This window comes from Hemicordylus capensis, chromosome 5 (assembly GCF_027244095.1).
Source record: "Hemicordylus capensis ecotype Gifberg chromosome 5, rHemCap1.1.pri, whole genome shotgun sequence".
Classification (NCBI taxonomy): Eukaryota; Metazoa; Chordata; class Lepidosauria; order Squamata; family Cordylidae; genus Hemicordylus; species Hemicordylus capensis.
In genome coordinates this window covers 183688013-183714350 of record NC_069661.1, presented here as the reverse complement: position 1 = coordinate 183714350, position 26338 = coordinate 183688013, and the positions used below count along the sequence as shown (strand labels likewise).

Genomic DNA, 26338 nt, shown 5'->3' with positions numbered 1-26338 from the left:
TGATATTCATATATTTATTCTGAGCTCAAACACAAAAGGAAGACAAAATACTATAGTTTCAAGTGTAGTCTTTTTCCATAGAATTGCATGGAGGCACATTCATCCAAAAGTAATGATACTATTCTTTTTTCCTCTGAAGAAACCTTTCAAACAGAGCTGAGGGAATACTGCAGCCTATAAAATTAATTTCACTAAGTTCCACATCTATAAGTTCCACATCTGTCCCCTTAATAGATTATATAATTTTACTGTGGGTGCTGCTCCTGAAGATAATAATAATAAACCTCACTGTAAAACCTATGAAAACATTGAATACATTCGGCTGAAAGCTAAAAGTCAGAGCAAGGTCCTTCTATTACAAATACGCAAATGCATCTAAGGTGCCCATTTGAAGCCCATAATAAGTAATAGTGCATTAAGATTTCTTGATGAATTGCAATTTTTATTGTTCCCCAATTAAAATGGAAATTGGAAAGATATTCTTTGCATATGCTTGACCATCAGCTTGGAATGAATTACCCAAATCTCTTAAACTGCTTGATACAATGACTAGTTTTTACAGGTGAGATTATTAGACTAAAGCATGTGTATAATAGTGAAGCATAGTTCAACACTGTATAGTTTCACCCTAATAATGAATTATCTGAGTTGTAACTGTGCATAATGCTTGGAGATTATTATGAAAATACAGTATGATAGTGAATTCAATATTGCAACCCAGGTTTCAATTAGATTCTTATAGCAACTGTATTTTTATGACAAATCATGTCCATGTTTAAATAAGGTTGAAATGATACTAAGCTAAATACAACAATTTTAGTGTGAGAGAAAAGTATACAAGGAATAATTTGTTTGGATATGTAAAGTTAATCACCATAATGTATTAAAACATTGTAGGATAATTTAGGAAGACAATGGGTTTAGGAAAGCAGGACCTAACTAGTACTTAAATGCAATGCTGCTGATAGTTCTCAATTGCTTGGAGGAAAAGCAGGAGTCAAAATGTGTGAAAGGTCCTATGTACATGCTAATATATTTTACCATGACTTTTTAATGCAGCATTTGTTTATTAATAATAATTTTAATTTAAACCATCTTTCAGCATAGGTTCACACTACAGAGTACCCGTCAAGGTACAAAAATATACAATTAGCACACTGTCAGACTATACAATTATTCTGAGTTAATATTAACAGCAAAATAATCTCAACAAATTTCCAAATGTTCTCCAGGCTTTCAGGCAGGGGTCTTCCGTGGCCCTACCTGGAGATGTCTGAGATCTTCTGCATCCAGATCAGATCCTCTTCTGTACGCAAAGCAATACTTCTGTTAACTGAGCATAGAGGCATCTTTTAAAGTGGTGATGCTCATACATTTAGCGGGGGCAGGGAGCAATTGCCTTATTCAAGCCCAGCGGCAACTTCCAGTGGTTTTTGCTGGTGTCCACCAGTGTTCCCTCTAACAGGGATTCCCAGATGTTGTGGACGGCAACTCCCATAACCCCCAAGCAAAAGCCATTGCAGCTGGGGATTCTGGGAGTGGTAGTCAACAACAACTGGGAATCCCTGTTAGAGGGAATGCTGGTGTCCACCCTATGGTGTTTTCCTCCCCACTTGTGAGCCCTTTTGGGTCACGGGATTGTTTTTCTATGCAAACCACTTTAAGCAAATTTGTTGAAAAGTGGTATATAAATATTCATGGTAGTAGTACTCTACCACTGAGTCACATCTCCATTCCCAGATATAATAAAGAGTAGCACTTATGGCAATGCACAGATAGTTCTCTTACACTAAGTCAATCCCTTGGTATATTTAGCTCAATATTGGCTATCAGTGACTTTCTAGGATTTCACAGAGGGGTCCTTCTCATCCCTACCTGGGTTTGAACCTGGGATCTTCCACATGCAAAGCAGGAGCTCTTCCACTGAGCTATGATTCCTCCCCACAATGTTTTTGAGAAGTGGCTAAAGTGGCTGTAGAGGAAGACAAATGAATAGTGAAGTGAAAGATAGAACAAACACAAGTAAATAATATTTGCTCCCTTCATAAGAACAGCTTTGCTGGATCGCTACAAAGGTCTATTTAGTCTACATTGTTTTTCCCGTAGTAGCCAGCCAGATGCCTCCTAGAAGTTCGCAAGCAAGGTACTGAGGCAACAGTCTGTCTCGGTTGCTGGTCCCTTACATCTGGCATTCAGAAGTATACTACCTCTGAACATGGAGGTTCCATTTATGAATCATGGCTAAATCTGTGAATATGTCAGTTGATTTTTTAAAACTATCCAAGCTGGCTGGTATCATACTGATAGTAAATTCCACAAGTTAATTAGGGTCAGTACTTGCTATTGTTTGTCCTGAATCTACTGCCGATCAATTTCACTGGGTGATGACTATTTCCAGTGAGAGAGAAAGGAAACATGTTTCTGTCCTCATCATTCATAATTCTTACAAAATATTGGGCAACATCCACATTAGTCAGTGGTGACTAAGCACAACCATACGTAATGAGAGAGCTCAGTCAGGACTAAATTAAATTCCAGTAATCTCAGTAGGATTTAGTTGTGACTATGTCTGCATTAGGGTGATGCGTGCGCACGTGCAAAGGACTCCTGGGAGTCTTTTGAAGCAACCTTGGGGAAGGGGCGGCATGGAGGTGTCCTGCCACCCCAATTACTCTAAACTTTATGGCACAACACCGGGAAAGCGGCGGGAGGGGTAAGTAAACCCTCCCGCCGCTCTTAAAGGGACCCCCCCCAGTGCCGGACTGCAATTGGCGGTTCCGTGCACACCCCTAGTCTGCATGCTGTCCGTGGTATTTTAAGACTTAAATGCCCCAAATGATTTAGCCTGAGTTAGCCATACCGGGTTGACCCTTCATTGCACTGAGGAGGTCCAATATTGCTGTTTATATGGTTGGGACATGTTTAAAGACAATGGTCGACCTCCTGACTGATGCTGCCCTAGTGCTGTCATTAGGCTATTGCACTAAATCTGAAGTGCAATATTTTGCAGGCTAGTGTTGCACTAATATAAATATGTTCATTATGCAACATTCAGCCATGAAACCCACTGGGTGGCTCTGGGCCAGCCACTTTTCTCTCAGCCTATCCTGCATCACAGGGTTGTTGTGAGAATGACTATAACCATGTACACCACTCTGGGCTCCCTGAAAGAAGAGTGGGATATAAATGTACTACTAATAACGATGATGATGATGATGATGATGATGATGATGATGATGATGATGATAATGCTATAGGAATGGTTTTCCATGAGTTCATCCCATTACTTCAGAGTAACTTTTAAAGTTGTGCAACTGCACACACAGGACCAAAAGGTAGGGTGCTGTTGTTGTTTTTAAAAGACCCATGTAATCCACCTTGGGAGTATAATTTAAGGCCTTTTAATGTACACTAGTGTAGTGGGGTAAATACTTGCAAAAGCACCTCCCATACTTCTAAAGTAACAACTAAAGATCAGTTTGGAATTCCACATCCTCTACCCAGTGCTCACACAAACGGGCAAATCACAGAGGCCTAACTGCCAACTGAATATTCTAAAGTAAATAAAGACCAATTTTGTCAAGAACTATCAGCCATAATACAGCCTGTTCCCATGATGAACTTATCACAGGCCTGCACAACTTGTAACTAAGCCAGATGCAGCTCATCAGCCATGTATTGTGATCTGCCAGGTGCTTGACGCCTCTCATTTCCCAGGCCAAGGCAGGTGGCAAAAAAAGAAAGAAAAGAAAGATTTAGTGAGTCGCTGATGGAGCACCATATCGAGTATACCGTATTGGCTGATGCACTGCAATCAGCTTGGACACAAATTGTGCAAGCCAAGCCTGGTCTAAGTAACTTTTACCCCAGAAAGCCTTGCACAGTCCCAGAGGAGATTTTGATGCCCAATGTATCTGAGCCTTGCCACATGTGTACACAGGGGAAACACCACATGTGGGAACTGATCTTTACTTTCATTCAAAATTAAGAACATAAGAGCAGCCCTGCTGGATCAGGCCCCAGGCCCATCTAGTCCAGCATCCTGTTTCACACAGTGGCCCACCAGATGCCACATTGGAGCCTACAGGCAGGAGTTGAGGGCATGCCTTCTCTCCTGCTGTTACTCCTCTGCAGCTGGTACTCAGAGGCATCCTGCACCTCCTCTGAGGCTGGAGGTGGCCTATAGCCCTCTAAGTGGGTTCAGACTGGGTTCAAAATTCATGGGTTCAGATTGGCATTGCACCATATGCAGATCTGCCACCATGGAGAATCATGGGAGATAGGAGCCCCCATTTCCAGTGATCCCAGAAAAGCGGGGTCACACTTTCGAGGTACATGCAAGGGTGCAAATGTCCAAATGGGTGGATGGGATCACAGAGGGAATGCTTTGACAGCTTCTTAGTGATAGTCACTAACATGGGGAGAGCAGTTGGTGGGGGTACCTCTCCCCATGACTTCCCTATATAGAGCATCTGGGCTGGGCAGCATCTGCCATCCAGCCCCAGTGGCATAACATGAGAAAATGGTCCACGGGGCCAACCTGCTATTTGACAGGTTGACATGATTTGGCTGAGATGTGGTGGTGTCCCTGTTGCTGGGCAACTGATTTGTTGGATTGGAGACAAGAAGGGTGGGGTGATGGCTCAGAGGGGCAGCCAGTGAGATGCACTACGAGAATGGAGTGGGCGCTATTCTGAATGGGTCTGCACTGCCATCTCTATGATTGTGGTTCCAAAAGCTGCACAGAACTGCAGTTATGGCACCATCCATGTTTGGATGTAAAGTTGCAGCAGCCAAACCTCAGATTATGGTGGCAAATGTAACTGCAAACTGAAGGTTCAAATTGGAGTTTTGTGAGGCAAAGCAGGTCGCTTTTGCAGTTTCACCTATTCGGATGTAACGGATTTCAAACCTCTGCCCCATTTAACTTCAGCTGCACATTACATCCAGGTTTGGCCGGTGTAAATGATTCAGCATTCCAAAAAACTTCAGTTTAAGGTGAGACTTAAAGTGCTTTATATTTTCGCTTGTCCCCTAAAAATAACAGAAATTGCAAATTAAGGTGCCCATGTACCCATGTAAGATTTTGTAAGCCATGATAAGGAAATTAAATTAAGTAGGAGAACTGTGAGCTTTATAGGAAATTTCTGGGAAGATAATCTGTAGTTTTTGACATGGTTGTTAAAGCATTTGTTCTTTTTAATTATCATTGGTGTGTGTTTGTGTTTAAGAAAAGGGGGGAAATGAAGTACAGATTTAAAGTGAACACAAATTAACTGTTTCTAGTTGTGTCATTCACTGCTGGATAATCATGAGGTGGAATCACATTGTCACTATTACTGAATCCACTAATTTCATTTGATTGTTTTTACAGGTGGTCGGGGGGGGGATGTGTCTTTATCTTAACTGAAGTTATTACAAAGGTTATGGTGTTCAGCATCAGGAAGTTTAAGATGAGAGTTAAGATGCTTTACATGTTCACTTGTTCCCTAAAGGAAATGGAAATTGCAAGTCTTATCTTCCATGCCAAATAAGCTGTAAAGACTTTGTACAGTCTGATGATGACATTAGAAATGAGGCTTCATGAGCTTGTGGCTTGGGGGTGGTTGGCACCCTATGTGTACTACACCACCACTAGCTCTGGGCCACCCCAGTGCGCCCCCAAGTGGAGTTATGGGGCTGCTGAAATCCCCATTATTCCATATGGGGGGAAAGCTTAAAGATGCACAAACTTCTTGCATTTTACATTTTTATTGGCTTTTACAATATAACACTTTATAATCTCTCCTTTTTCTTTCCCTGTAAACAGACAATGAATGGCCTTTCCTGCAATACCTTATTTGAGATGTAAGAACAGTAAGTAAGTAAGTAAATAATAATTTATTAAGGTCAATAACCAGTCAACATACACACCAAAATATAAATCAGCGTAAAACAAAACAAAATCAAAACAGTAAAACTTGATAACACCACATCAGGTTATGCAAAATTTTCAGTTACAACTAAGTTGTTCCCATCTCATTTTACAGGCTGCTGCACAGAATCTTGCTGTCCCTGCTGTTACAACTGCATGCTGATCCACCAAAAGACAGGAGATGTAATACTCTTCTGATTGACCAGATGTAAGAACAGTAGCACACACCAGATGTCTTCTTATAACAGAACTATTGACTGCTTACAACTGGAAACACCAAGGTGTATAAAACAGACTGATGGGAAACAGATACAACTTATCCAACGACTGCCTCTATTTCCTATTCCATTTGAGCCTAGGACCATTCAGGCCACTGAGAAGATCATACAGGCCCAACTACTGAAAGAGGCTTCTGCTACATAACTGATCCCGCTCAGTTCTCTCACATGGCCTTTTTTCCTGAAGTCTTCTGGGCATGGATTTTAAGGAGGTGAAGGAGTTGCTAACATGAGGGAGTTAATATCAAGAGGGAGAAATAGAGTCACATTGCTTTTTAATTGCCCCACTCTCATCTTGCTATCCACAGACGGCATAAGATATAAAAGGAGTTTAATTTAATGTTCTCTTTCTTGTTCATATTCACCCACAAGCAGACCACATCTTGTATAGATTTTGGATTCAAACAATTGAGTAGAAAAGCACTGAGAAAGATGTATGGCTGTTAACACAGAAGAAGATTTGGAAAGGCATTGGCATAGATAATTGGTTCTGTTACTACTTGTGCTAAGGACAGTGCATACAGCTCCCAAAGAAATTTTTGAAAAATAAAAATAATTTGAGTGAATCACTAATAGTGCATTCATTTTAAAATATAATAATTTCCTGCTCTGCACTGCCTTGTGGGGTGCTCGAATAACACTTAATGTCTTTCCTACTTCCCAAGCCCAAGCAAATCAAGACTAAACAGAATGAGGGAAGAATAATGAAAAATATGCAGCACAACTGGAAAGATTCAGAGGCTATGTTATGTATAGGAATAAATGAGGATATTTCTCCCATACATTTTAAAGATCACAATGTGGAACTCTGTCAAAGTAGGAGTACTGTTGGGATGCTACATCCTTACCCAGCTTTTTAATGTTACAACACTGGTTCAGAGAATGGTCCTAAACCTAAAGTAAGAAGAAAATTGTTGCTATGGGAACAGCCAGTGTTCAGCACTTTGTAAAGCCTTGGACAAGGACTTTTTTCATTAAAATGTCTAAGTTTTTTTAAAAGACAGGGTGAATGGAGAGAGCTGCCAGATCAGAATCTCAAAAATAATGGACAGAATGCTGGGTGCAGCATCTGTCGGGAGAATACTGGATCTTGATTGTATGCATACTTATTCAGAAATCAGCCTCACTGTATCCAGTAAGCCTTCTTCAGGGGTAAGTGCATGCTAAGATTGCAACCACACAGTTATGAAACGAAGAATATGTGTTATGCGGCTCTGACAGCCTAAAGTGAAATATAGTTTTTTTAACCTTGCCTAGAAGCCATGAAAATGCAACCGTTGCTATTGTTATGGGGTAACTATGTACCCCACATTGGCCAGCCTTGGCAATCATGGCAGAGAGGTACACAAAAGTATTTACTGTTGAAGGAGCTTCCATTATGCTTTGCTCTCCTCCTCCTCCTGTTCTCTTGTTTGATCTTCATATTTACTTGCTTTTCTGATCTTGCTGGTAGGAAAGGGGCTATTTTATAGGCAATGTTGACTGGCTGTCATGCGACTTCTTATTTTGAAAGGTCAAAGTGCAATGGCGTGGCAAGAATCTCAAGGTCAAGAAAAGGTTCCTTCCTCTTGAGAACAGGTGATAATAACTTTTTCCTGTGCCCAGGGATGACCCAGGGGTCAGATAACATTGTTAGGTGTTAAGGAGCAGTCATTGCTAGGTGAGATTGTTCCAAAGTTGCCATTATGGTGAACATTGAATGCACCCTGACCAATAGGTCACCTACAAAACATATAAAGGCGTTAAACAAGGGGCAGTCATTGCTATGTGCCAAGAGGTTAACTTCTTTTTTAAAATATGGCATTATGGTGATGGTGAACTTTGAATGAACTCTGACCCATAAGTCAACCAAATAAAACTTGCATAGGCAAACCAAGTCCTAGAAGAGTATATTTCGCTAAGATAGTGGGTGGTTTTCAAGTCAACTAACTCAGGGCTACGACTGTATCCCAATGGGGCACTTTTGTACCATGCTCCCAAAGCCTTGCCCCACTCACCCCACCCTTGTTTAACTTTGGTAGAAACCAGATTTCAAGGTGGGCTCATAGAAGAGAATCAGAACAGAGTCCACCACTGACTGATTATCAGTTACTGTTGTAGTGGAGGGAAAAATCTTGCAGGTACCATTGGTTTTGTAGGTGATATCTGATCTTTGATTGCCCTAGGATAAATAGTGCCCTAGATGAGGTGAACCTTCAACAACGTCTCCTTGGATAGTTTATCAGTGATGCATGCCAAGTTGTGTGGCTTGTGCAGGACTGCCAGACATAGTAGCGTTAACAGGCTCTATTGATCCCTGGCTTTCCCTGCAATGCTCATGAAAAGGGCTCAGAGCTACCTCTCAGTAATTTGCTGCTTTGCTGCCAATGCTCTTCTGTTACAGTTCTGGGATCCTATTGAAGTATCATAGATCTTCTGCAAGCTAAGCCTGGTGCCCTTTTCAGGCAGGTGTCCTGGGTGACCACCCAACCCCTCCACACCTAAGGCCAGCCATTATTCTATTAGTGGTGTGCACGGAAACACGGAGGCACGGTCCGGCACTGGTGGGGGGTCTAGCTTTAAGGGTGGGGGGTAGTACTTACCCCTCCCACCATTCTTCCCCCTCCAGCGCTGCAGTTAAAAGTGAAGTTTTGGGGTCAGCAGCGTTCCTCCCTGCCGTCCCTGCCCCCGTCGTTGCCTGGAAGTAGAGTAAAGTACCAGTGCGCATGCGCCTGCCGCGGTGTGCGGTCACGCCCATCGCTGCCGTGCACATGCCCGCTGCGACAGGCACATGCGTGCTGGTACCTTACTCTACTTCCAGGCAATGACGGGGGCAGGGGCGGCAGGGAGGAACGCTGCCGCCCCCAAAACTTCACTTTTAACTGCAGCGCCAGAGGGGGAAGAGCGGCGGGAGGGGTAAGTACTACCCCCACCCTTAAAGCTAGACCCCCCCAGTGCCGGACCGCCGGACCGGCCAGGTTCTGAACCAGTTCGGAGGTCTCTAACATGGCCTCCAGACCGGTTCGTGCACACCACTAGATTCTATCCCTGATAAGTAACAGAAAAATTAAGTACAATAAGGATCCAGCAGGCCTATTCATCAAACTGATTTAACAACAACAACAAAAACCAATAATGATAATGATAATATCAAGTTTTTTTCTTGTAAAACTTTGTCAGTGCACATATACGTGCTAACAAAAGTACAATAATTACACCAAAGATTGCCATAATAGTCCTAAGGTACAGGCTAATATACTAATAAAGAATACAAATGTTGTTTAGCTAAAAGAAGCAAACAAGAGAGATCAAGTGAAAGAAGTGGAAGACAATGGACCTTTTCGCACGTAACGAGAAACTGGAGTTAAAGAGGGCAGAGGATGGATTTTTTTTGTACATCCAATGCCTCTGCCCCATTGGAAAAGTGACCCCTGGTTTTCCTTCCCATCTTCAATTTGAACCTTGGTCTGTTGTAAGTTTTACTGATTCTACCTGAGGTTAGCAGCCAGCTGCTGTATATCCAATGCAGGACTTAAGGCTGGATTCTCCAAACCAGAGTTGAGGGAGGAGCTCCTCCCTCTCTCCATTTGAACTGGCTGCTGCAGCTGAGCTTCATGCAAACGCAACCAGTTCCTCCTCCTCTCTGCAATCTCCCTGACTGCAGTTTGGGTCCTGGGCAGTATGTCAAAATGCAGACAGGTAAGTGTGGGGGTGGGGGTGGAGGGTGGAACCGTGGGCCCATTGAGCCCTCAGTTCTGCATCATGTGTGAATGCAACCAATACTTTCTGAATCCAACTGCTATGATTGTAGAAAAAATAGTACTCAGCATGGATGGGTCATGAGTAGTATGCCACACATTTGTGAGGTGCATGTGAAGGCTCTGAAAGGTTAAGTCATTTTGCTACATTTGGAAATTAACATGCACATGACAAGCATTGTGTAGATAGACCACAAGTATTAACACACAAAACTGAGCAAGGTAAGCCTTAAATCCAAAGCATTTCCAATCCAATCCAAATATTTCTCCCTTATCTATACCATGTGCACAGCTCAAAGTAATGACATTTTGGTGACCCAACTAGAATGCTGGGTCATTCAATAAATATGGTTAGACAAAGGTCTTCACGAATGCTTCTACAGAGAAGATTAAACCTCATGAACGCTGGGGAAGCATTATTCTTCCCATAATCCTTTCAATCAGAATTTAGGCTCTCTGTTTGTGGAGCAGGATGGCCTAGGTGGTTGTTGTTGTTGTTGTTGTTGTTATTATTATTTTTACATTTATATCCCGCTCTTCCTCCAAGGAGCCCAGAGCGGTGTACTACATACTTGAGTTTCTCTTTCACAACAATCCTGTGAAGTAGGTTAGGCTGAGAGAGAAGTGACTGGCCCAGAGTCACCCAGCTAGTTTCATGGCTGAATGGGGATTTGAACTCGGGTCTCCTCGGTCCTAGTCCAGCACTCTAACCGCTACACCACAGGTTGAAGTCTGGTATATGGAGGGTCTTCCACCTTGGAGCAAAGGGTTTTATTGGGTAGCCTTTTAGTTCCTTCCAGTTCTATGAATCTGTATTTGCTCACTGCTAATCTAGCAGAAGAATTAGATTCCTTCCTCTGGAACAGTATCAGCCACATCACTTCTTTCATGCATTATGCATCCAAGATAAACTAACATATCTAAGCCACTCACCTGAACACAGCTTAGCCCCAAAAGACTTTCTAGGGAGGCTCATATGTACATTTTGCTACAGCTGATGGAATTCAGGATGACTGCTCTTTTAGTAGTGACCTTTCAAATAAATGTATCTACCCTGTTCATGCTGGTCTACTCTCGTTGTATCTGTAGAGTCTAACTAGACACTCACATTTCCATATTTGGGCAGAAATTATGATCTATGGGAATAGCATGTGTTTCCTCGTGTACTTGTCATCTAAAGTACTCCTACAATTTAATTATGTATCTGAGAGCAATGGGATTTCATCATATTAGGAAAACAGACATTACCTTCTTTGAGACACTGGCCATAGAAAACAACATAACTGAAAGTGTCACAATACATTTATTTTCATTCATTTTCTCTACAGTTTTGGGCTTAAAATTTCTCTCTCTGTGGTGAACGAATTTCAGGGAAATATATTTCAGTGGACTTTTTCTCCCTTTGCCACATTTCAGGATCTGCACTTGAAATTAAGTAAGAAAGATTTATTTAGTCCTAATGACAAGTTTGCTAAATTTGAGATATTTCACTGGGATCTAATTTTGAAGAAATGAGTGCTAGGCAGAAATGAGGGTTAGACGGAAATTTCAAAAATCTTCTCATAAAATTCCTACCTCAGGGAAATTAACAGTCGTAGTTCACAATCCTTTGCATACTTGCTTGGAAATAAATTCCATTGTATTAAGTAGGACTTACTTATGAGAAAACATTTATAGGCTGGAACTACACGTGTGAAAAAAGATGGAGCAGGAATAGATCATTCTTACAATTGAAAGAAGGAAACAGTTACATTCTGAAATGTTTGGCTTAAGATTACACTATAATCAATAATTTGGCGTCATCCATAGTTAACAGCTCCAAGAAAATCTTGCCATCTTGGTGTTTGAGCAACAAAATGGCAGGTGATATTTAATATAAGTGCAACCTGTGTGCATTGAGACCTCAGAATTCCTACCTCAAAACATATGCAGAAGAACTTTTTATTAAAATAAGGGGGGGGGGTTATATTATGGTCATCTGGAGAAGCTGAATAGAGGGAATTTTTTCTTTCTTGTGCGCAATACTACAACTGGCGGTCTTCTAGGTCCTATCCATCCCCAGTACAGCATCCCTCCAGTGGCTGCTGCTGGTATCTATCTTAGATGTGTATGTTTTAGATTGTGAGCCTTTTGGGGACAGGGAGACATTTCATCCATATCTATATCTATATCTGTATCTATATCATCTATATCTATCAGATATTATATATCTCTGTGTGTAAACACACTTTGGGAACTTTTTTTGAAAAGCAGTATATAAATATTCATCATATTCATGTTTGTATTGTAATGAAATTAATTGGTAGCACATTCTTTAAAAATGAAAGGAAGTACATCTCTCACAGCTCATGATTTACATATGGAACTTATTATCACAAGGACTTCTGATGGACACTAGCTTATGCCCAGTGGCTGGCTGTCACATTAGATTGGTAAAATATGGAAGTTATAAGCACAGAGCTAGCAAAGAGCATGTGAGTGTAGTTCCTATGCCAGCACTGGGGTCCTGTGCTAGTAAGATATTGAATACATTTTTTCCTTTGATGGCTTTAAAAAAGAATTAGACAAATTCATGTAACGTCAGTAAGTGTTGGCAATGATTCCTATAGAAAACTAAACTGTCATATTCAGAGGCAGTATGTATCTGGGTAGCGGTTACTAGAAAGTGGGCCCAAACAATGGAGAGATAGAGGCAATCACTATTATCTAGGAAGCCATCCTCCCCGCCCGCCAACTATCATTTATTTGATGCCTTTAACAGCAGCTTCATGTGAAGACATTAGCAAGGACAAATGCTTATCTTCATGGTAGAAAAAACTTCACCAGCTGATTTTCCACAGCATCGTGCTGTTAAAAACACAGCAGGCCAAAACATCTGTTCTGAGTGTTTGGCAATCCCATTGTCATGCCCTGCTTATGAGCTTCCCAGAGACATCTGGTTGGCCACTGCTGGAGACAGATTATTGGACCAGACTGTCTTTTGCTCTGATCTAGCAATGCAGTTCTTAACATATGATTGATTGGGAATGCCACCCTCTTTACAATACCACCTATAAACCATGCTGAGACAATAGCAGCTGCCTCAACTCGAGAGTGTTCTTCCTTTCAAGGCTCACCACAGTCTGATCTTGAATATCTTTCAAAAGCAGGAGAAGTCCTTTGTACCTAGATGGCTTTGGGAAACTAAGGTGGTAGAGAATGGAAGGTTTTAATATATGCTGATTTGGATTCCCCTCTGCTCCCATTTTAAAGACATGTTTTATTTTTATTTTAAAACTATTTCAAATATATTTTATTTTATTTTCAAAAAACATCTTTAAAAATATTTTTAAAATATTTCAATGTTAGTCCATTCTGAGTCTCCTAGATGGTTCGGACTATAATTGTTAAATGAATTAATACATCTCAGCTGGCAACTGAAAGACAAAACTTGTTCTGGTGTGGTACAAAATTTAATAATGTCCCTTTGCCTTTTAGCAGTGAATTACTGCCTACCCAAATTATAACTTTTTTAATGTCAAAGGCAAGACCTTATGTGCATAGTAGGATTAGAGTGCAAATGAAATCTTATGCATGCTTACTTGGAAGAAAGTCCCACAGAACTCCATAGAACTTACTTCTCAGTAAATATGCATTTGTGTGGGCAGCATATTGTGTGTCTCATGACCCTCACCAGTGAAGCAAAGAACATTGAAGCCCTATTCACACATTATGTTCAATGCATGTGCAATCTGCACATTGTATGCGTATTCAGAATAATACACACCGACAGTTACTCTCATGTTATGTTCAATGCACATATAGTACACTTCCCATCAATACTATCTGTTTGATGTAGCCTGTACCCAGGTTAACCATTACAGTGAATGCTTGTATAATCATTCACACAGATACATGTAATGTGTACAGACAACTGTTCACACTGCAACTTAATGACTCAACAGGGCTCAAGAAAAGCTGAAATCCTAAGCTTTACTTCCCAGGAAATAAGGCTCACTAAGTCTGTGGCTGAGATCCACTAACACTCAATGGGAGCTGCATCCTCACAGCAGGAACCTGCTCTTAACATAGCTAGAAAGGCTTTCCCAGTGTGTGTGTGTGTGTGTGTGTGTGTGTGTGTGTGTGTGTGTGTTGGGTGAAGTGATTTTTGGCAGTCTTCTCTATCTCCAGAAGTGCTCTGTGCCTGCTGAAAATATGTCCTGGAGAGCTGTGTAAAAATTGCTTCCCTAACCTGTGAGCGCAGTGTTAGTGGAATGATCTCCCATGGGCATCCAGAGGGGGAGTAAGAAGCGGCAGTTGGCCCCCTGGATTGAACCAGTTGCCATGGAATTCAATGGGCACACTCCTGGGGGGGAGATTGTCTGGCTGGCTCCCCACCCCAGAAAAAGTACTGCAGATGCCGCTGTGCTCTCTATAGTGTGCACACATATACCTGGCATGTCCACACTGCCTTAGGATGCCCGCCAGGATGTAAGCCAGTGAGGTTTACAGGGTCAGGCTACATTTGATATAAAATGCATAATTTGATTTTGTATGGATTTTGTTGTTGTTATTGGTAACTTAAGTAGCAGCCAGGGCAGTGGCTTATGGATCAGGACCATGGCATGTGTGGAGAGGAATTTTGCCCTTTCCTCTTTTACCACAGTTCTGATGAAAAATTCCCCCCTTCAAGCTGGACTCTGGTGTGAGGGGAAATGATTAAATACTCCACATGTGCCATGATTCTGATAGGCAGGATTGCTCTACTTCCACAACTTCTGTTTAAGTTCAAAAATGCATATATACATGGGCCACGATAAATGTTTAACGTACACGTAGTTTGCTCATGAGAACAGCTACAATTTCACACCCACATTGGGGAGTAAACTTGTTTGAATACAATAGAAGTTACTTCTGAATAAACACACATTAGACTAGAGTGCATAGCTGCAGTCCACAGCAAACTTATTCTGAAGTAAACTCCATTGGAAGAAATGGGATTTATTTCCAAGGTTAGGCTCAGGTTTGAAGTACAGCCACCATTTTGTGAAAGAGGCTTCAGAATAAAAGTGTCAGTAGAGTGATGCTTTGAATAGCACTGAATACCTCATCACTCTTCTGAAATTGATCCCATTACATCCACTTTAATGAAGTCTAACAAAATAAGTCACTGAGGAATTTCAATGTCATCTTCTCTCTCAATATTTGCCATGCCAGGTCTTACTTCATCTGAGTGGGTGGGGGGAGGAGAGAGAGCCATGCAAGAGCTTTCTTTTTCCCCATCAAGTGGCTGAGTGTGTATCCCTTTGCCCACCTTAGATGTGGCTATATCAAGAGTTGTTCCTAGTACGAATATTGGCTCTTTGGAAATTTCATGATAAAGATTTCTAGGCTGAGTGCATGTGCTCTGGTTTCAAAGGTCGTTTCAGTATTACTATATATTTAGATATTTAAATTCAGGAAAGAGTTAGCCTAGGGAAAATGAGAATTGGGCTATAAGTTTGTTTCTCCTGAGTGACAGACAAGAGAAATGGTGGTGATGTGGTAATTCTGTGTTAAAAGGATTGACTGCGGCATGAGGGAGAAGCTGCTCAGAGAGCAGAAATATACACTTGAAAAGATTATGGGGAAGGGACTTCTGTGGGTTAAAGAAATAGATGAGGGTAGAGCAGAACAAATGGAAAGATAGAGTTGGGGACTACAACTAACTATATTTTTCTTTCAGTTTTAATTTTGGTTTTTGTCAGGAACAGGGGAGCATTTTGTGACCTGTTCAGAAACTTTGTATAGGTTTTTAAAAACTCAAAATTTGATGGTTACCAGAACATAAGATGATTCTGAATTTAAGATGACCCTGCTTAAAAATATAAGTTGAACACAGTTATACCTGTATTAACCCCAAAGGAAGAGGATTCTGAATTTAAGACATGCCCCCGCCCCACTACACTATTTCTTAAATTTTTTGAAAAAAATAGAAAAAGCCTCATCTTGGATTCAGGTATGGTAAATGTAGTTTACCATATTAGTATGCTGAAGATCTCCTGAAATTCACTTAGTTTGTACAAACTAGAGAGCTTTGGGGCACCGGGGGGCGGGGGGCGGGGATACCATGTTTCCTTAGCTGCATCCTTCTCTCAAAAAGTGATTAATTATCCTTAAATGTAGCATGCCAAATTTGGCTATGTTTCTACTTTATCTTATTCTTAAAATAGGGTGACTGGATCCAAGGAGAAAAGGGCCTTAACTATTTCTGAAAGAACTGGAAATTTCATTATTGTTATGGATGAATAACTGGAGCACCTGCAGGCAAGAGGGATGTAATGGCAGTAGGGATGTGCATGTTGGAGCTGGAACTAGCAGTAGGGGTGTGCCCAAATTGATTTTTTTGTTTCTATTTGTACCCGAACTGAAACACCCCCAATTTGTTTTGGGTCTGAATCTGACCCTCCCAAATCACCCCTGATTCTATTCTGGCCACTTCCTTGTTTTTTGATACAAATAGAATATAATTCTATTTTTGATACAAATAGAATAGAATTCTGGAAGCTTCCTTGTCCCCACTGGGCACTACCACCCACCCTACTCTGCCCTGGGCCACCCCTTTCCCCCTGGCGTGAAGCTATACTTTTGCTGAAACCTCCATTATTATCTATGGGAAAAATCTTAAACTTCAAAAATTCACCAAAAATCAGCCCTTTGCCCAATTCCTTTGAAATTTGAGTGGTAGCTTCCACCCATTGGGCACTACCACCCCCACCCACTAGTTTTGCCCTGGGGCCATTTTTTAAAATCCAAAATGTTTTGAATTTGGATTTTGCAATTTCGAACAAAGAACACAATTGGAGTGTCTCAGATTGGCCGATTTTGAACAAAGAACAAAATGGGAGTGTTTCGGATTCGGGCCAAAAACAAAATGCACAACCCTAACAAGAGTGCTAAGTGCTGTACAGAACATAGCAATGACACAATTCCTGCCCAGAAGTCCCACACACTATATTTAATAAGGGTGAGAAAACAGAGGTTTTTAAAAGATGTGAATACTGTTAAGAACAAAAGAACAATTTGCACCACTACACACACACACATTAATTCTAGGCAAATGCATGCAAAGTAAGTCTCACTTCTTGGGGAGATTTAGGATCTGGGTGGGGGGGAAATGTCTCTGTCTCCTTGCAAGAGAAAGAGGACCTGCAAAATTTAATGATCGCAAATGGATGCTTGATTATCTACCGTGTTCGGTAGAGTAGAAATCACTCGAGTTCTATTGCTGAGAGTGAATCAGAGCCATCCATTAGGTCTCTGCCTCATAAAATATTTATGAATATCAGTGCAACCTCGGGATGTAGAAGCATGCCCTCTCCCAATGATATCTGATAAAAGGCACTGTAGCATTTCAATCTTATCTCCAAGGATCAGGTTGTGGTAGTACTATTTGCACAAATACAATTTAAACAGCTACACACATCACCTCACTTCAAGAGTATACCACAGAATTGTTATAAGTCAGAACAAAAAGCTTTCTCCAGACAACCAAATATTTGAAAGATGCTCCTAACAACAACCACAATGTACTGGTATGACTACTATATGCTTTCAGGGTATTTGATTTGTATCAGTGTTCCCATGCTTTTATAACTATCAACATACTGCTATAGAACAGTAAATTTGCCTTTCATCTTAAAGTCAAATAACAGTTCTCTAGTCCTGAACAGTCTTCCACAGAGCAAACAACTTACAATCTGGGCATAGAATATTGGTGCCTGTGGAGATCATTTTGAGGATGGAAAACCCTTCCGTTCCATACGGTTCTGAAGTATGCAGTTGTAATTTCGTGCAGGATTCAAGAGATCTGTCCTATCCCCAAATCAGAAACCCTCAAGGCAAGGGTTTCAGTCCCCTGGATAGTTCCCAGTGAGCAACTTGCTTTGACAAGGACCAGAAGTAGAATGAGGTCTTAAATAGCTCCAGGTATTAGATTATCCTTCTTATCATAGGTACTTAGATTATCTTTCCTGGGCATCAGCTCCCTACCTAGAGTAGAACGATTTAAAGAGGCAGCCCACTGGTCTGGAGTCTCACTCTTCTCCCTGCTGCAGTAAGTCCCTCCTGGCCCATTGCCAATGTTATCATACAGAGTCTGGGGGAGCATTCATTATGGAGTGTGGAAGAGGCCGGTTAAATAAGGGGGGCATTCAGTCTCAGTGTTCTGATTCTGGAGTGCCTTGGAGATACAGTTCCAGCTCTTTACACCTGTTTACACCATTCTATCTTATTGGCCACTGGGGCATTAGGAACAGAGATAGTAAGCAAGGGTCTTCCTCTTTGTTTCCCGACTCTTGTTCTCTCTCTCTGCTCTGACTTCTGATTGGTAGACTGATACTCTCAGGTCTTCCCCTCCTCTTCATACCCGTGTGTTGCATTTCTACCTTCCCCCTTCCTTGTTCTGTTCTTGAATTGTGAAAACATAGAAAGCTCTGAGACACCGGCTTTCTGGTCAATGGAGCTCTTCTCATGATCAGTGAGAAGAGCTCAGGGGTGGTCTGCGGGGAGAATGAGTTACACTCACCCTCCCCGCAGATGAGCAGCTGTCCCTCCTTGGGCGGGTGGATCACCCACCCAGATGAGCACTGGCTCCTGCCGGTAGCTCCAGGCTCAGGGTGCAGGGAAGTGCCGCCATGTGTTGCCTTACCCCCCAGAGCTCCAATAATGCACTGCACAAGTGCACAGTGTATTATTGGGATACCACCCACCCCCTCGAGTGTGCAGGCCGCGGCTGACACACTAGCACAAAAATGGCATTAAGAGAGCACTTGCTCCCTTAACCTCATTTAAAAGGAAGGTTACTTGGGAGGGTTTGCTGCTCTGTGGCCACCAGGATCCGTCCCAGTCCTGGTCCCAGTCCCGGTCCCAGTGGTTCACACATGTGTGCAAAACTGAGCTGGACTCCCTTAGCCCAGTTTTGCACACGTGTGTGAATAGCCTCAATATGTATTTTCCTAAATAAGTTGTTTGGACCTCAAATGTCTCAAGAAACTCTTAATGGGGTTTGGTTCTTCTCTCACACACACTTGTTCTGTTACAATAGGGATCACTGAAATCCCTTCCCTACAACAGAGCCTCCAGTTCCAGAGTTTCCCAAATGGCAGCTTCAGGCTCCAGCCTGGTGTCAGAACTTGGGGCTAGGGCTTGGCTCATCTGGTCCAACTTCTCCCCAACTTACTGCATGTTGGACCTCCTTCCCCTCTTGTTGCTCACTGGAAGCTCTGTCCCGGAGATTAGTGCAAGTTGTTCAGTTAACACAGATATTTTCCTTCACTCACCAAAGGTTATCTATGAGATATTTGTCTTGCCATAATACATAGGTGCTAATACTGCTAGCATAGGTGCTAATGCATCATTTGTGCTAATACTGTTTTTGGTTGTGGTACTGCAAACCAATGATCCTGAAAGCCTATGGGGCTATTCCCACGATCAGCCAAAATCAGGCTAGGGGAGCCTAGCCTGATTCTGGCTGATCATGGGAGCCACCGGGCTCGCAAGTGAGCCCAGTGGCTCCCAGGCAGTTAACCCGCCTAAATACCCCTCCCCCTAAACCCGGGTTTGTGGAGCGAGCACTCTGCAAACCTGGGTTTTTTTTTATCGTGAGTAGCCATGGTGCGGCTCTGTGCCATGGCTACGCACGAGGAGACCCCCGGAGGGAAGCCGCCTGTTTGTGCAAATTTCAGGTGGTTCTGTTTGTATGGCTATTTCCTCAATGTTATATGTTACCCATTTCAGTTGAAGTATTTTTCATGTCATGTTGTATTTTGCTCATAGTCACACTACATGATGGATTTAGTTATGTCAAGGTTGCTTGTGTAGCTAATCTCATACATGCATGTTTTATCCACTACTATGAATTAAAATAGTATGTGAATGGTTTGGTATAAAAAAGATTAAACTGTGATGAAATCAGGTTGGTTGGTACAAGGTTTTTCAGAATCAAAAGAGTACACAATGCTTATTTACTGAAAATATGGAACAGTTCGGAATGATTCTAAGACGCGCTTCACATGATTGGTGTGAAGTGCCATTAGGGTTAGTGCAGAGAGAGCGGGCTAAGCCCTGCACATGGGCAGGGAGCCGTCCCTTGGCAGCCAGATCGGCCGGCCACATGATTGCCAGTTCCATCACAGAGACAGCAGGGGCAGCAGGGATTGGGACCAGCTGGCCCCCGGAAGTTCCAGGATTGTGACTCCCAGGGCCAGGAGGCTTGTTTTAGCCTCCTGGTGGGGGGTATCCTTGTGCATTGCCATGGTGCAGACCCTCACCGCAGCAGTACACGATCAACTATATGGGATTAGTAGAGCGCTTGCTTTGCTAACCTCGTTTAAGGGGAGAGGTAGTTTGCTGCTGGGAGCCACACGGCTCCTGTAGCAGCAAATGATCAGGAGAAATCAGGCTAGGCCCCCTTCGCCCGGTCTCTCCTGGTCGTGGGAATAGCTTCCAATAATTTTCTGATGAAAATTCTAAACAGCAATATTTGACCTTAAAACTCTTCTTTAAAAACAAAACAAAACAAAACAAAAACCTAGTTCAATTTCCCTCAATGAAAAAGGAATACCAAACAGGCCCTATATACAGCGTCTCCTTCAATAACCTCCAGGCCCAAGTGCTGCATTCCTAAACTACCCTTAGATTTAGAGATTTATATCCTACATAACCTCTATCTACATCCATCTACATCCCTGATGTCATCTTATACCAGTTTTTCCCCTTCAGAAATGACATTGCCTAGATATTCTCACAATATAACTCACAAGTTCCAATTCTGTTATTATATTCTCTAGCTAATCATGTCTTATACTCCATTTGTAAAATGCAGTGTACATTCTGTATACTGACTCTTCTTCAAGCTGATATTAAGATAATTGCCTTATATTACCAAAGAAAATGTTTCAAATTACAGCAATAAATTTGCGAGCAGATGTGAAGAGGGACTTGAGGTAGACATTTTGATAGCAAGCCCCACAACAGATTGCACTTCTTGATAGTTACTCATGTCTGACTGGTGGCAGTAGTATTTTAATATTATTAGCACTTTTTGTCCAAGGATCTCAACTTTTTGTTTCAAACATATGACATGTTTAAATTAACATTCCTTAATTTAAGGAATGACGTATATGATGTGTAGAAATACATTGCAACAATTGCAAGTAACATGCCCTGAAGAGGAATAAAAAAGCAGGGGATATGGAGGGAGAGGTCTTAGAAAATGAGATGCACATGATAGGTAAGTTATCTGCTGAACCAAGGAGAGAAGAAGAGCTATCTGGTGCCTTATGATGTGGCAATGACTTTAAAAATGTGCAACAGGAAAGGAAAACCCACATTCTGTGGAGAACAAATTGCCTTAATTTAACATACCTTCAAGGGTAGGAAGAAAGTTAGGGTTTGCATGGAATCGCTCCAGGTGGTTCGGTTCAAATTTGAACCAAACTGCCGGTCCACAAGCTGGTTTGTTAGAACCATCTGGCAGTTGGGTTTATGCACTAGACCTGGGTTGAACCAGTTCAGCCTGGTTTGATCTGATTTGTTATGCTGCAAAGGAGTTTCCTGCAAGGATTCTCCTTTACAAGCAAAGGGGAAAAGTGAGCAGGCGGGGTGGGTGGGAGGTCACTGTATGTGCTGCCATTGGCTGGTGGTGGCTCCTCAAGGCCCTGCTAGCACTCCCCCCATTAGTGCAGGCTGGCAGGAGCCTGGTTCAGGCCTCCACGCAAGCATGGAGGCCATTGGAGTGACCTCCATGCATGCGTGGAGACCATTTGTGTCACCACACAAATTTTTGTGCAGATGCAAATGGCATCTACACATGCACAGAGGTCACTCTAATGGTCTCCGTGCTTGTGCAGAGTCCTGAACCAGACCCACACCGAGCTGCACTGATGGGGGAATGCCGGTGGGGCCTAGGGAAGCCGCTGTTGGACCACCACCAGCCCGCTGTCACCAAGGATCTGTTGCCGCCACTGTGGCATGTAAGGTGACCTACCCTGCCCCCCTGCTCACTCTTTTCAACCCCAAAGAGTTCTCCTTGTAAAAGGGAATCCTTACCGCATTCCCCTTTGCAAGAATGCCGAGCTGGTTGGGCTGAACCAGTTCAATCCGAACTTGCCTAAATTAGTTCAGTTCAAACCAGGCCTGGTTCATCTCAAACTCAGATTGCCCCCCCTTTTGAGGCGATGGTCCAGTTCGAGTTTGAACTGGTTGAACCAGGCTGGTTTGAATCAAACCCAGTTCAATTTGAACTTGTTCTGCACAACCCTAGAGGGAAGTGTAGTCCGGGAAGAATGAATCACATGCTGACTGGAAGATCACAATGCCCCCATATGGGTAGATCAGTAGATGGGACTGATCTACCCATCTAAACTGATTTTTTTTGTATCAGTTCTTTGTCCCTACTGAAATATATTTTTTTTTACAGAATTGTCATCCAACCGACAATAATAACAATGGGCACACAAGTCTGCATGGCCCATCAATTAGAACTCCTCAGTAGGGCATTTTTAAAGGAACTTTCACTAAAGGGAGTAAACTCAAAAGGGTATGTTGTTTATATCGTGCAAAAAGAGGCCTCATTAAACATATGTTTTGAAGCACATTTATTTTAATAAAGAAATACCATAAGACATATATTTAAGGAAACCTAGCACTTATACTGTTTCTGTGCTCCCTATCCCCACCGCTTCACTTCACTTGCCTACCCAATTTCTCCACTGTTGTAGACTCAGGAGTTACAAAAACAGCTGCATTTCTTCTCTTAGCAAGAAAAAGCCCTCAGAAAACAAGAGTCCTTGTGAGAAATGTAAACATGTTAACAGCTCATTCTTCTGGTAGGATAAACCAGCATCCAGCTCTTAGGCAGTCAAAGGGCTCCTAGAGCTGTGGGAGTCTTCTGCCCCCGTTTCTCAGCTAAGCTCAGCATATTTGAAAAGCCATTAAGCTTGGAAACTGTTCATCTGCCTATAGCTTGATATTTAGCGGCCGGGGGGGGGGGAGGGGTGTTTAGAGAGCCTAGGCAAATTTGTAAATTAAGGCCAACTCACTTTCATACATTCTGTGGCTTGTAAATGTAACAGCAGCACTTGCTCCCACTCTTATTGGGATCAATTCCCTGATTGTGCTGGTGCCTCTCTTCTGCAGCCAATTGTCTGCCGGTGCCACAACTTGTGGTGTTGACTTCTATTGCAAGTACACAGAAAATGCCTGCAGGAACTAAGGAACTCTGGCACTTGTCGCTCTTAAGAGATTATATGCCATAGGAGCATACACTACTCTTTGCCTTTCAAACAATGGTGATTTATTCTGTTTCACTACAATTAAGGTTGGGGAGAGTTTGGATGGTGGTGGGGGGATTTACAGCAACTTCAATAGGGTAACAACAAGGTGCTGATCATACAGCCAGTGGCATTGATGTACTGGTGTTCTTGCACAACAACGTCAGAAAATTATTACGACAAATTTCCAGATGACAATAAGAATAAAAAGCACTTCCATTCCAGAGGGAAGCTTCCCCCACCATCCCCATCCCCAGTGAGACCGCAAAACGTGGTATGGAATTAGTGCTCCATTACAGTAGCTGGAGGTTCCCACTGATCTAATGTGCAGTTATTGTTATGTAAGAAAACCAGAATTTTTTTGAAGGCATAAAATTACATTTTGGGGGATCCATAGGCACCTACTTCCCCCATTCTCTTCACTACCTGGACACAAGTAACTGCACCAATCGGAAACAGGAGGCAAGGGCATCCTCTACAACCCTATTGGGCAGAAATTAGCAGGGTGGATCAGTGGAAGCCAGCAATGTGAATAAACCAATGTTTGAAAAACCATAATGAAACATATTTATTTACTTTTGTACACTTCTGTTCATGTTTATATACTCTTATCCTAAATTATATCACTTTCTCTCACAGTATAGCCCCCAGTCTGGGAATCCTACTAGAGAGTTTCCTGTAGAAGGGCTGTCTTGGTCTGTTCTAATACAACAGAAGTTAGGAGTTACATCTCTAACTTAACTCACAGTCATACTATCACCACGGCTACTATTATCACCACAGTTCTGAATGCAGAACTGTAAACACCATATTTTGGTGAATCCAAACAGAATGAAATGGGCAGTTCACCAGGAGAACAGGTATCGGGCTGGGATTCATGAAGGCTGGTGGGGGGAATTGGTTTTGACATTAGAATCTGGTAAGATCGTTTATGTCCAATTATATCAAAACTTCTCCCAAGGCTTTGTACACTCTCTGTGAATGCCAAAACTTGGAGCGGTGAAGGGCAGCAGTCATCAATTGCACATAATATCATGACTTGTCTAAAACTGTAGAGTGCATGGGCAGGTTCCAAATTTGCCTCTTGCTTCAGTTATTTAGGTCATTGTGAGAGTTAGTTCTACACTAGTATTTTCTATTTGAAACTCACCTTTGATTCCCCACAGTGGTAAGCAACGTTTTATCCAGCTTTATAGAGCTATTGGAGATCTGCCAGGAAAGTACAATAAAAAGAAGTAAGCATGAATAAATAAAAAATATTCATCAAGCTTGAAAGCTTTTTCTTCCTTTATTTTTCTTTCTCTGTTTCCTTATTCCTTTATGTCCACCTTTCCCCAGTTTTTTCAACAATGATCCAACTTACTTAAATCTCTCTCTGTCTCTGTCTCTGTCTCTATCTCTCTCCCCACCCGTCTCTCATTCTTATCTAGGCTTTGTCCTTTTTTCTTTTAACCATATCCCACACCTAGCTATTGAACACAAACACATTCTGAGGCTATTCACACATGCATGCAAAACCAGGCTAAAGGAGCTCAGTCCAGTTTTGCATGCGTGTGTGAACAGCTGGGATTGGGGTGATCCCAGCGACAAACCCTCCTGTGATCCAAGTGGCAAACCCGCTTCCCTCTATAATGGAGTTAGGAGAGCAAGCGCTCTCCTAACCCCATTTTTAAAAATTGTCTGCAAGCAACCGTGGCTGCCAAACTCTGGGGAGTACAGCGAGGGGGAATCCCCATAATCACACGGTGCATTATGGTATTTCTGGGGGTGGGGTGACACATACTGGCACCCCAACACCCGGAGCCACCAACAGCAGCAGGTGCCTGTCTGGACGAGTAAGCTTTTCTGAGGCTACTCCCCACAGACAGGGTAGCCCTTTCTCACTAGTCGTCAGAAAGGGCTCATTATGCCATAGGTGACAATGCCAGAGTTCGGTTAAGTTTATTGGGTTGGCATGGACAATATGTCAAACTGGCCCTCCATCACATGGGGAGAAGTGTGTATTCATTTCATACATGTCTCCTCACTACCGGGTGTATGCTGCCACTTAACTGTATGGGGCTGGAGAGTCCCAACTCCCCCTCAATGTACCATTTAAATATTTTTAAATGAGTATTTAAATCGTGTGGTGAGGGACAGTTTAGAAGTTCTGTTCACCCATGTGATTATTTTTCAGGGAGAGGGTGCACTAATGTGTGACCCACACACATCTGCTCCCCACATGATTTGGTGGGCCAGTTGGACCATATCAACTGAAACAGCCCCATTCAGTTTATCATTTGCAACCATAGCTTTATTTATTTATTAGATTTATATACCGCCCTTCCAAAATGGCTCAGGGCAGTTCACAGCATGATAAAAACAATTAAAACAAATTAACAATTAAAAACTATTAAAACACAATAAAACCAATAAAACAGCTAAAAGCCCTGAAAATCAGGGCAACAATTTAAAACAGTTAATCATTTAAAACTCTGGAAGGCCAGGCCAAATAGGTAGGTTTTAAGGGCTCTCCTGAAGGATGGCAATGAACTCAAATTACGAATTTCTGCCAGGAGTGCATTCCACAGCCCAGGAGCAGCTACAGAGAAGGCCCACCTCTGCGTTGCCACCAGACGAACTGGTGGCAACTGGAGACGGACCTCCTCAGATGATGTTAAGGTGCTGTGGGGATCATGTAAAAAGAAGAAGAAGGCATTCTCTTACCTTTTCCTTTCCTGTTTGTTACAATATAAAGCTTGCAAATATAAAACTCAGTGAGCAAGCTAATTATTGCACTCAATTAATTACAATATGTATATGCTGTCTTCCAACAAAAAAGTGACCCCGCAAGGCCGCGGATAGATAAAAGTGATAGCACAAAAGGATCAAATTCACATTAAGACCTGAACAATGGCAAACATTTCAGAATGCATCTATATTGTAATGATATTATTCACCATTCCAAAACCCAATCAAGATAATTTCTTTCGTGAATATTTCTATCATCTCTTCACTGAATTTCCAATGGAATTTCACTTACAGTAAAATTTTGAAGTTAATGTGAAGGTCCTTGCTCAGATTGAAATTACTTGCTGACTCCAGAGAGGAGGAAGAACTGGCTGTGCAGGCTTCCTT

At 42.2% G+C, this 26338-nt stretch overlaps 1 long non-coding RNA gene across 1 annotated transcript; it reads right to left on the bottom strand.

Annotated features, from left to right (window-relative positions):
* Window positions 1–26338, bottom strand: LOC128327629 (uncharacterized). Its single transcript, XR_008308708.1, has 4 exons — window positions 26244–26338; window positions 24372–24430; window positions 1876–1972; window positions 1–1333 (listed from the first exon to the last, which is right to left on the bottom strand). It is a non-coding gene; the product is annotated as an uncharacterized LOC128327629 (long non-coding RNA).